General features: G+C 41.6%; 1 protein-coding gene and 1 non-coding gene across 2 annotated transcripts in view; one reads left to right on the forward strand and one right to left on the reverse strand.

Moving 5' to 3' along the window:
• SLC9A2 (solute carrier family 9 member A2) overlaps positions 1-12,477 on the reverse strand; it is a 147,877-nt gene that overhangs the window by 82,155 nt on the left and 53,245 nt on the right. The window lies entirely within an intron of this gene.
• LOC126061262 (U6 spliceosomal RNA) lies at positions 4,703-4,806 on the forward strand. The gene has a single exon (XR_007513738.1). It is a non-coding gene; the product is annotated as a U6 spliceosomal RNA (small nuclear RNA).

Here is a 12,477-nt window from a genome sequence, read left to right on the forward strand (position 1 = left end):
ATAAAATAGGTATAGAAGGGAAGTTTCTCAACATAATAAAGGGCATCTATTCAAAATCAACAGCCAACATCATTCTTAATGGAGAGAGGCTAAAAACATTCCCCTTGAAAACAGGAATAAGACAAGGATGCCCTTTATCACCTCTCCCATTTAACATTGTGCTGGAAGTTCTAGCTAAAACAATAAGGCAAGAAAAATAAATCTAGGGCATCCAAATTGGTAAGGAAGAACTAAAACTGTCCCTATTTGTGGATGATATGACACTATACATAGAAAACCCAAAAGAGTCCACAAGAAAACTACTGGAACTTATGGAAAGATTCAGCAGAGTAGCAGGATACAAGGTAAACATACAAAAATTAGTTGGATTCCTATATACCAATAAAGGGATTGCTGAAAAAGGAATTCAGGAAAACAATAGCATTTATAATAGCCCCCCAAAAAATAAAATACTTAGGAATAAATCTAATCATGATTGTAAAAGACCTATACAAGAAAACTACAAAACACGACTGCAAGAAACCAAAAGAGATCTAAATAAATGGAAAACATACCATGCTCATGGATAGGTAGACTTAACATTGTGAAAATGTCAATTCCACCAGAAGCAATCTACAAATACAATGGAATCCCAGTCCAAATACCAAAACATTCCTTAAAGATATGGAAAAACTAATCACTAAATTTACGTGGAAATGGAAGAGGTCCCAGATAAGTAAAGAACTATTGAAGAAGAATAAAGTAGGAGGACTGGCACTACCTGATCTCAGAACCTACTGTACGGCTACAGTAGTCAAAACAGCCTCGTACTGGTACAACAAACATATTGACCAATGGAACAGAACTGAGAACCCAGATGTAAATCCATCCATCTACCATCACCTGATCTTCAACAAGGGTCCCAAAGTTCATCAAATGGAGAAAAGACAGTCTTTCAAACAAAGGGTACTGGCAAAACTGGATGTCTATCTGCAAAAAAATGAAACAGGACCCATACCTCACATCATACCTAAAAACCAATTCAAAATGGATCAAAGACCTAAATATAAAACCAAAAGCTATAAACATCATAGAAAAAAACCAGGGTCAACCCTAGAGACCCTAATACATGACATTAACAGGATACAAACCACAACTACCAATACACAAACACCAGAAGATAAGCTAGATAACGGGGAACTTCTAAACATCGAAAGACTTTACCAAAAGAGTAAAAAGAGAAACTACAGTCTGGGAAAAAAAATTTGGCTATGACAAATCCAACGAAGGTCTAATCTCTAAAATCTACAGGGAAATCGAACACCTCTACAACAAAAAGACAAATAATCCAGTTAAAAAGTGGGCAAAGGAACAGACACTTCACCAAAGAAGACATTCAAAAGGCTAACATATACATGAGGAAATACTGACAATCACTAGTCATTAGAGAAATGCAAATTAAAGCTACAATGAGATACCACCTCACCCCAACATTACTGTCACGAATCAAAAAAATAGAAAACATCAAATGTTGGAGAGGATGCGGGTAGATGGTAACTCTTATGCACTGCTGGTGGAAGTGCAAAATGTTACAACCATTTTGGAAAACAACATGGCACTTCCTTAAAAAGACAGAAATAGAAATACCATATGATCCAGCAATCCCACTCCTAGAAATATATCCTTGAAGAGAAGAGCTGTCATACAAATAGACATATGCACACCCATGGTCAATGCAGCATTGTTCACAATAGCAAAAAGATGGAAACAACCCAGATGCCAATCAACAGATGAATGGATAAACTATGGTATGTGCACACAATGGACTACTACACAAGGATAAAGAACAATGACAAATCCGAGAAGCATCTCACAACATGGATGAATCTGGAGGGCATTATGCTGAGTGAAATAAGTCAATTGCAAAAGGACAAATATTGTACAAGACCACTACCATAAATACTCATAAAAAGGTTTACAGACAAAAAGAAAAAATCTTTGATGGTTACAAGAAGGGTAGAGAAGGGGGGAAACACTAAATAGACAATAGATAAGTGGTAACTTTGGTGAACAATAAACAGTATACAATACTGGGGAAGCCAGCACATCTTGTCCAAGGCAAGGTCATGGAAGCTCGATAGACAATACAAACTCCTTGAGAGACCAAATTACTAGGCTGAGGGCTGTGGGGAACCATGGTCTCAGGGAACATCTAGCTCAATTGGCATAAGGAAAATGTTCTACGTTCTGCTTTAGTGAGTAGCTTATGGAGTCTTAAAAGCTTATGAGGGACCATCTAAGATACTCCACTGGTCTCACCTCATCTGGAGCAAGGGAGAATGAAGAAAACCAAAGACACAAGGGAAAGATTAGTCCAAAGGACTAATGGACCATCACTACCACAGCCTCCACCAGACTGAGTGCAGCACAACTAGATGGTACCACCACTGACTGATCCTAACAAGGATCACAATGGAGGGTTCTGGACAGAGCTGGAGGAAAATGTAGAACAAGATTCTAACTCACACACACACACACACACAAAAAAACAGACTTACTGGTCTGACAGAGACTGACTGGAGAAACCCCAAGAGTATGGCCCCCAGACACCCTTTTAGCTCAGCAATGAAGTCACTCCTGAGGTTCACCCTTCAGCCAAAGATTAAACAGACCCACAAAACAAAATGAGACTAAAGGGGCACACCAGCCCAGGGGCAAGAATGAGAAGGCACCAGTTGACAGGAAAGCTGGTAATAGGGAACCCAAGTTCAAGAAGGGGAGAGTGTTGACAAGTCATGAGTTTGGCTACCAATATCAAAAAACGATACATGTATTAATTGTTTAATGAGAAACTAGTTTGCTCTGTAAACCTTCATCTAAAGAACAATAATTTTTTTTTTTTTTTTTAGAAAAGATAAAACACTCTGACTGCTCCAAATGCCAAGTTTCAACCACCATTACAGGGAAGTCTGCTCATCTTTAATAGCATAAGGAGGTGCACAAGACACGCATGTTGAAGACGTCATTGAACAGTCTATAAACCGTTACGTGGAAGTCATGTATATTAGGGAAAATTATTGCAAAGACAATACTCACCCTTCCTAGTTACTGATAAGTAACTTATATGATTACTTATTCTTTCTTTCATTCATCCCCACGAACTTCTCAATGCTCACCTTGCCCCATTGTGCAAGACATTAGGGACACATAAATAAACAAGACACAGATGGTTTCTGTCCATATGGAATTTACAGTCTCTGGGGACAAAGGATGTCAAATAAATCATTACAAATGGTGTTTGTTATGGACAACGAAATGGAAATCACAACGGAAACACACTTCAGGGGCCCTTCCCTTGTCTGCCTGGTGGGGGCTCCTTAAGTAAGTGGGGTTTCACCTGGGAACTGAAGAAGAGTAGGAATTGGCAAAGCAAGAGGCGTGGAGAGGGCCTCCCGAGCTGAGGGAACAGTACATGCCAAACCCACAAAAGCAGCACAAAGTGTGGCCCATAGGAGACACTGCAAGAAGTCCAAGAGAGAGGGCAAGAGTGTGTGTCTTGTCATCCACTGGGCTTCGTCCACAGTGCCCAAGGAGTGGGTTTTCTTCCAAGGTAGTGGGCAGTTATGACACCCAAAGGGGGCAAGGAAAGGAGGAATCGGTATGCTTTTCATCTAAGGTATTTACAAGGGGTTTGGAGATGGCAGGGGGGCCCCTCTGTATTGCTCTCTGTCCCATATTAACAGTGTACAAAGGTTTTTAGCAGCGTGATTAACCTATTAGATGTCACAGATCCATATGAGGGTCCGTCTTACACCCTAGAGTGTAGGTTCCCAGTACTGAGAGCAAGTTTTGCTCACTTTTGTATTCCTATCACCTCAGCTAGTGTGCAAAAAAACAAAAATGGCCATAAAGAAAAAACTCTCAGCCTGTCATCTGATCTAGTTGTTCTCCACTAGGGCTTACACTCCAAGCCCAAGGAGTCAAACACAGTGAAAATGTATCAGATGTGCACTGTAAATTGGGGGCGCGGGTCCTCGAAATGGAAAGATTTGTACCTTGCCTCTTACGACAGTCCTTGTATTTCTAGTTCTAACTTTTTGTATCTGTTTTCCTTAATTTTTTATTTTGTTTTCATTTTCCAACAGAATGCACAGCCAACGGGTTACTATCTGGTTATGACTAAAGGTTTATGCTTTTAAATCTCTTGGTGATTTCCATCTTGGTCTCAATTTCACTAAGGGCCTAAGAGCTATATTGTTCATCCTTAAAAAAAACCCAAAACCTTAAAGTCTTCATTTTCAATTTTTTCTTTTCTAATCATTCTAATAAAGTGATCATGGCAATGTGAAATAAAATATTTATATCTCTGCATAAACACTGCTACACTAACGGGCATAAAAAGACAGTGCTTCTAAAATTGAACTCTGCTGGTAGGTACTGTCACCATGCAGTGTAGCCCAGAACACCGATGGACCAGCTGCGAGAGGCTGAACCGGGCCTTGGGAAGGCAACTGCAGGAGTGGAGATAAGGTGTGTAAAGCATGAAGCACTCAAAAGAAAAATTCAAAAAGCCAGGATTTCCTGCAATTCAAAGGATAAAATGAGTTTTTTTTTTTTTATGAAAATGTCCATGGCAAAACAGCCAATCGTAGGGAAATGGCTGAGCAAATATTGGAATCATTACAACATTGTTTATATTCTTTAAAGTTGTTACATTAGCGCTGGCTTTGACAGGCCATATACTAAAATTAGGACGATAGATAGAAGACTCGAGTGGCCCCTGCGCAAGGATGACACGTGCAAATTCGTGAAGCTTTCCGTATTGTTTTGGAAAGGGGGAATGTGCTGTCTCATGGTGGGGACTGCAGCCAATGTCACAAAACAATGTGTGTATAAATTTTTTAAATGAGAAATTAACTTGAGCTGTAAACTTTTACCTAAAGCACAATAAATGAAAGACAAAAAAAAATTGTTAAATTACTGATTTTTCTCACAGATATATTTAAAGGAAAGAGCCTCTTATATGGTACCTGAGAATCTACTGAGACCAGATATGTCCTTGTTTTAATGAAAGAAATAGAGACACTCTAGAGAGAGGAAGTACCACCTTCATTTAGGATACCAGTGAATGTCAGAATGACATTTGATTTATCTAAAGAGTTTAGTTTTCACAGATGACACCGCTGCATGACTTAACTACATGTCAGAGGCGGGTGAGAGGAGTCAGCCAGCCAGCCCAGCACTGCTTCCCCTGCCTGTGCTGCTTATCCAAGGAGTCAGATATTCCACAGATTCAGCAGGTCGTTCCACTTTTATCAGTGGTAAGAGCATGTCGTAAGTTCTTAATTTGTTTGCCTTTTTTATTATAACATGATCAATTTCTGAGAATGGTACTGATTTTTATTATTATTAACTCAACTCTAAAACAAATTCCAACTGGTCCTAAGTGTCTAAGTGTCCCAACCAACAGGCTCAGCTACCTTAAATAAAATGAGGTATAGATACTGGAAGTGAAATTTCATGTAACCTGAAAAAGTCTGGACCAGGGGTGGCAAACTGGCAGGCTGTGGATCAACACAGCAGGCAGGCTGTTTTCCCTTTTTTGGTTAACCTACACAATAGTTAGGTCCCTGGGGGGCACCAAAGGTAGGTACTCAGCTATTAACCAAAAGGTTGGTGGTTCAAGCCCACCCAAGAGGCACCGCCTGGCAATCGGCTTCCATAAAGATTACAGCCAAGAAAACCCTACAGGCCCACTCTGTAACACAGGGGGCTTCCTTGAGTCAGAATCGATTACACGGCAACGGGTTTGGTTTTTGGTTTTCCGTATACAGTAGTTAATATTGAGAAATTGAGAGGTCTCACATATACATTCTCCTTTCTGGTGTACCCTGAAAAAATCAGCAGAACTGGGCCCTCTGCTACTCATAGTATCAGGTTAATTCTGCAAGAGGGCAATCGGCTGGAGCCTGGCAAGGGCACGTGCTTGTCAGGGCACGTGTCTGCTCTCCAGCATGCCAGCCCCCACGCCCTCTGTCCTCCCTCTCCTCCTCCCCCACCTCACAGTACCAGCACGTCTACAGGGACCCACCACCTGCCACCTGCCCATACCTCAGGTCCGAAAAGCCAAGCATCAGAACGCTACTAGGGCTGTAATGGAGATTGCAGTGGAGGAAATCCTTCCATTTTCTACTCATTCTCACTGTTCTTTTTAGAAAACCAGACTTTGAATCACAACCACAGCAACGAGAATGCAATTTAGACGCTGAAATCCCATGAATTACAGGACAGGCTTCTATCTCTAAGTCAGGCACATGAGCAAGCGCTCAGTTCCTCGGGCGTCAGGGTGCCCCACTGTCCCTCTTTGGAACACCACGGCTGGTTTCAGTCAGTGCGGCCAGATCTTGGACAGGTCCAGTACACTGAATTGGTGCAGCTCACTTCCCAAGCTTTGAGAATTCATGGTATGAAATTCAAGTCTGGAAGGTCCCACTGGAGGCAGCTGCACCCTAATCTGATCTTTGAGTCAGGGTCAAGCACAGAATTTGAGTCATTACCACCGACATTAAATACCCTCCCTTTTTTTTTTTAATTTCAGGCTCCTTCAGACATTCCTGGGTCATCAGCAAGGAACAAGGTTGATTATCAGTATTAGATTTTCCTCTCCACAAGGTGCTGGGTTAAGAACTAACCTGTATCTAATGAGACTGAAAAGTTTTTTGGCGGAGTAGGTTTTTCAAACATCCTTAACTAGAAATTACATATTTAGTTTTCAGAATTCAACCTTCTAATTACTCATGATTGACTTGAAAGATGTGAGTATATGTGCATGTACGGAGGTGTGCATAACTCAGGAAAGCAAATACATGCACGGGGCACATACACGAACTCATAAAGCCTTCTGTTTCATTTTGCTTCATAAAAGACACTGTATCAAACCAAACTCTCATTAACAAAGTTTCCTGTCCTATAAAAGAATGTATCCACTGGAGCCAACGACAGAGGCAGCTGGAGATGGCGCTCTCAGCAATTTGCTATTGAACAAAAGACGGTATCTCTCTGGGCTTCAAGGAGAGTCCCCAGATGAGAAAAGAAGATGCCATCAATCTAGGAACTGAGTTCCTTGGTGGCTCAGCCAGTCATGGATGAAGCGCTCCCGGCTGCTGAGGAGCCTGAGCTATGTCAGCGAGCAGATGAAGGACGTTGTTAAAATGGACAATTCCATTTATGCAGCTCCCCGTCTTGTGACCTTAAGGCATTTTAGAGCCTTCCAACATCTCTTAAAAAATCTAAATCCAACGAAGTCCTCTGCTGCTGGATGACAACTTCTGTCATTAAAAAAAAGCTCAAGATTTTTCCAGGAATTTTTAAAGATATTGATATGCAAGAGATTGGCTAACTAGCATCTGTGTGTTATATAGGATCCCTGGGTGGTGCCAACAGTTAAATACTTGACTGCTGATTGAAAGTTTGGAGGTTCCAGAAGTACTTTGGGAGAAAGACCTGGAGATCTACTTCTGAAAATGTACCCACTGATCGCCCGACGTAGCAGAGTTCTACTCTGACACACATGGGGTCACCAAGAATCGGAAATAACTTCACGGCAACTGGTTTTGTTTTATTAAATATATAAACCCACTGCTGTCAAGTCGGGTCGGACTCACAGAGACCGCACAGGGTGTCCAAGGCTGTGATCTCTACGGGAGCAGGCTGCCACATCTTCCTCCCGAGGAGCCGCTGGTGCTTTCAAACTGCCCACCTTTCGGGTTAGCAGTCAATCGTTTCAACTATAATTCTTTTGCATACTAGTCTTATAAAAAAAGAAATCAATGTCTTCCTTTTCAAGATAAGGATGAAATTGTACTTATAGGAGAGTCAATGAAGAAATAGTAAATAATACTTTATCTTTCCGAAAATAATATTTCTCACTTCTTATTTAGAGTTATTCTCAGTTTTAAATGTTATATTAGATTTTTTACTACTAACTGGCTTTCAGATGTAGGTTGGCCCTCCATATCTGTGGGTTCCCCATCCTTAGAGTCAACCAACCACAGATGGAAAATATTTGGAAAAAAAATAAATTAAGGAAGCTCCGGAAAGCAAACTTGAATTTACCATGTGCTGAGCACTCTGTTGAAGGCATGGGGACTAAGTGACATGCAGGCATCCCCTGCTGTAGCCTCCCGCCATCACACAGGTCCCCAGTCTCTCCAGCACTCATTTGAGCATCATTTGTCTCGAGTCTCCTCGCTTCGCTACTTGTGTTGCATGCAACTTTATTTCTGTGCAAAATGACTCCTACAAAGCAATGAAGTGGTCAAAGCACTCCCACAAAAGCTAAGAGGGAGCAAAGTGCTATTTACATGGCACTTTACAACTATTTACATAGTATTTCCATTGCATTAGGCATTATAAGTAATCTAGAGATGATTTAAAGCATATGTAGGATACGCGTAGGTTATTTGCAAATACTATACCATTTTTATACCATTTTATATAAGAGACTTGAGCATCCATGAATTTTGGTATTGGGGGGCATCCTAGAACCAATCCCCCAAGGATACCAATGGACAAGTGTAATAAAAATGAATTATGTACTTTACCCCCTTGGCTACTTCCTGTTAAAGGACACCATCTTAGGTTACTCTGCTAATGGGTCACTGTTGCAGATTGAGTTGTGTTCCCCAAAAATGTGTATCAACTTGGCTAGGCCATGATTCCCAGCATTGTGTGACTGCCCACCATTTTGTTATCTGATGTGGTTTTCCTCTGTGTTGTAAATCCTATCTCTATGATGTTAATGAGGCAGGATTACAGGCAGTTATGTTAATGGCAGGACTCAATCTACACAATGAGCTTGTGTTTTAGATCAATCTCCTTTGAGTATAAAAGAGAGAAGCAAGCAGAGGTGGGGGAATTTCATATCACCAAGAAAGCAACATGGGGAGCAGAGTTCAGCATTTGGACCGGGAGTTCCTACGGCGAGAAGCTCCTAGACCAGGGTAAAACTGATGACAAGGACCTTCCCCCAGAAATGACAGAAAGAAAAAGTCCTCCCCTGGAGCTGGCACCCTGAATTCAGACTTGTAGCCTACTGGACTATGAGAGAATAAACTTTTTTTGTTAAAGCCATCCACTTGTGGTATTTCTGTTTTTAGCAGCACTAGATAACTAAGACAGTCGCCATACCCCTTTTTGAAGCGAGAAGTGGAAGAGGCCTTGGGGGAGGGCAGCAGGGGTAAGAGCCAAGCTCTGATTCTGCATACGCCCAGTTCTTGCCATCAGCATGCTCAGATTCTATGACAGCCAGTGGAAAAAGGCTTGGTTTTTGTCATATTAATTTTGCAAAATACTCCACGAGTGCAGTACAACAAGGACCAAATACACATGCAGCACCCCCCACACAGCTCCCGAATCACAGCTGGCTTAGCTGTGCCCTCACTGCACAGAGGCAGCAACTCTATGCCAGGAAATAATAATATCAACACTGGGCAGTTCTCAAGTATTTCTGCATATAGTATACCTGGGTGTGAAATGCATGCCTCCCCACGCTGAGCAATCCACAGGTGCCAGGGGGATTTTTCATACAGTCAGGTGGGAAATAAGATCCACGCAGGTAAAATACTGAGTGCTGCCCTTGAACACAACGACGCCGCCCACTTTAGACTGAGTATTCTTATTTAGAAAAGTCTTGGACTCACATTTCATGTGGCGTGCAGCACAGAACCCGCACAGAACTTGTTCTGAATCTATCACGACAGCAGCTTTAGATTTCACAGCTACGAAGCAGATTCAATAGCCCTCATACAATTCCAAACATCTTTAACTTTACTGTTTCCCCTCCTTTGGTTCTAGGCCCCCACATTTTTTCCCCCAGAAACAACATTGATGATGACGTTTGACCAAGAATGGATTAGATCTGAAAAGATGGTTCTGAGAATAAAACATGTCCAGTGTGTAGGCATTATTTAGGGGAGGTTACAGAGGTGGGGGAGTAGTTAAGTTCTGGTGACTATTTCTGAATTGACGCTTTCCATAGTTCATACACCACCAGGGCCCCAGTCATGTGGAGGGAGGGAAGGAAGGAGGAAGGGAGCAGTCTGTTGGTATACCATAACCTAGGTTCAAAACTTTCCATGCAGGCCAACAATCGAAAGCAATCTTTATTCTATTGCCCCAGGCTAGATGTTAAACCCTAGGATTTGTCATTCTTTCAGCCCATGTGTTAGTAAATGATTTATGCCATTTTTTTTTTTTCTTTTTTTGCCCTTTGCTATAATTAAGTTGTAGAAGGCTATGCAGGGAGTCTACCCCACCCACTCAGCTACCTGATGTTGTAGTTTTATTTTTCCTTTGGTTTTTATTCCTTTACAAGCTTGCCTTCTAAACACATTTACCACTTGCTTAAAATAAAGAAATCAAAGTACAGTAAAGAAATCCACAATTGCCAGTAATTGCACTGGGTTTTTAACACTATACTGCAGTCACCAGTTATTTACATGGAAGGGGAAATAATTGCACACTGGTGGCTGGGGCTAAACTAAGAGACAATTCAGTAAATCACACTATTTTCTATATATTGTAGAACCGTAACATTTTTGTTCACTTTTCCTGCTCCCTGACTTCTGACTACCAACTCCGTGGTCTTTGCATTGTGACCCCATGTGTATCCAAGTAGAACTGTGCTCCACAGGGTTTTGAATGCATGATTTTTCAGGAGATCTCCAGGCCTTTCTCTGAGGCGTCTTGGGGTGGAATGGAACCTCCAAACTTTTAGTTAGCAGTCAAATGTGTTAACTGTTTCTACCACCCATGAACCCAACCAACCAACAGTGACCAAGTTGCCATCAAATTGACTCCAACTGATGGTACCAGAGACTCCTAAAAACCAATCGCAATCGAGTCCACTCCATGAGTTGAAAATCACCTCATTGGCAACCGAGTTTTTGGTCTTTGCACATTTACCTTCCATTTACCTATAGTTGCAAACACCAAAGGTATTTCAGTGAGTATCAGGATGTGTCTTAAGGATTCACGTAGATTCTTCTTGTTTCACCTTCATCATAACTATTATGTTTCATTAAGATTATAGCCAAACTGGGGTCTTAAATGCTAGCAAGTGACCATCTAAGATGCATCAATTGGTCTCAACACACCTGGAACAAAGGATAATAAAGAACACCAAAGATGCAAGGTAATTATGAGCCCAAGAGTCAGAAAGGGCCACATAAAGCAGAGACTACATCAGTCTGAGACCAGAAGAACTAGATGGTTCCTGGCTATAACCGATGACTGCCCTGACGGGAAACTCAACAGAGAATCCCTGATGGAGCAGGAGAACCCTGGGATGCAGACCTCAAATTCTGGTGAAAAGACCAGACTTAATGGCCTGACTGAGACTAGAAGGACCCCAGAGGTCATGGTCCCCAGACCTTCTGTTAGCCCAAGACAGGTACCATTCCCAAAGCCAACTCTTCAGACAGGGATCTGAGTGGACTATAAGACAGAAAATGATACTGGTGAGGAGTGAGCTTCTTGGCTCAAGTAGACACATGAGACTATGTGGCAGCTTCTGTCTGGAGGTGAGATGAGAAGGCAGAGGGGGACAGGAGCTGGCTGAATGGACACGGGGAATACAGGACGGAGAGGGGTATGCTGTCTCATTAGGGGGAAAGCAACTAGGAGCACACAGCAAGGTGTATATAAATTTTTGTACGAGAGACTGACTTGATTTGTAAACTTTCACTTAAAGCACAATTAAAGAAAAAAAAAAAAGATTATAGCCAAACCTACTAACTCATTGAACAGAAAATGGAGCACTGGAGTCCTGCCAATTATACACGGTGTCTGTTCAGAGATTAAGGAAAAGTAACAACTCCCCTGGTTTCAATATCCTTAAAACACGAAAAGGAAACATCAAGACCAAAGGAAAAGAAAGAGAAAAAAAAAAAAAAAAAAACTACTGTCGTGGAAGTAAAGTCATTAAACGGGGAAGTTAGCTATCTTATCAACCAAATCCCTTTGGCAAAATCAAGAGCACTCAGGATGGAGTTTAGCATGTGAGTGCCCAAAGGAATGAATGTCAGGGGTAAAGTAAAACAAAACAAAGACTATTATGAGGATCCCACTAGATTACAGATGTGCAACAATGAAAAATACAACAGGCTACTATTATTAAGAATGCTGATATCATTAATTTTCAGTACGTGCACTGTTTGTTTGTTTGTTTGTTTTTTAAACTGTAAGCTCCACTGAGGGAGACACAGAGGAAAGAGACCAGGCCTTAGACTCTGGAGCCTTTGGTGTAGGCGGGAAGGACAGGGAGTGCACAAGCCAGCTAATAAATAAATAATTAAATGTCCAAGAGTGATAAAAGCTCTGAAGGAAGTAAACCCAGGCAGCAGGATGCAGAGTGACTGTCGTTGTGAGCTGACTTCAAGTCAGAATGTAGTGATCTACAAGGTTTCCACTGACTGATTTTCTGGAAGTAGATCACCA

Source organism: Elephas maximus, chromosome 17 (assembly GCF_024166365.1).
Source record: "Elephas maximus indicus isolate mEleMax1 chromosome 17, mEleMax1 primary haplotype, whole genome shotgun sequence".
In the NCBI taxonomy this organism is placed as follows: Eukaryota; Metazoa; Chordata; class Mammalia; order Proboscidea; family Elephantidae; genus Elephas; species Elephas maximus.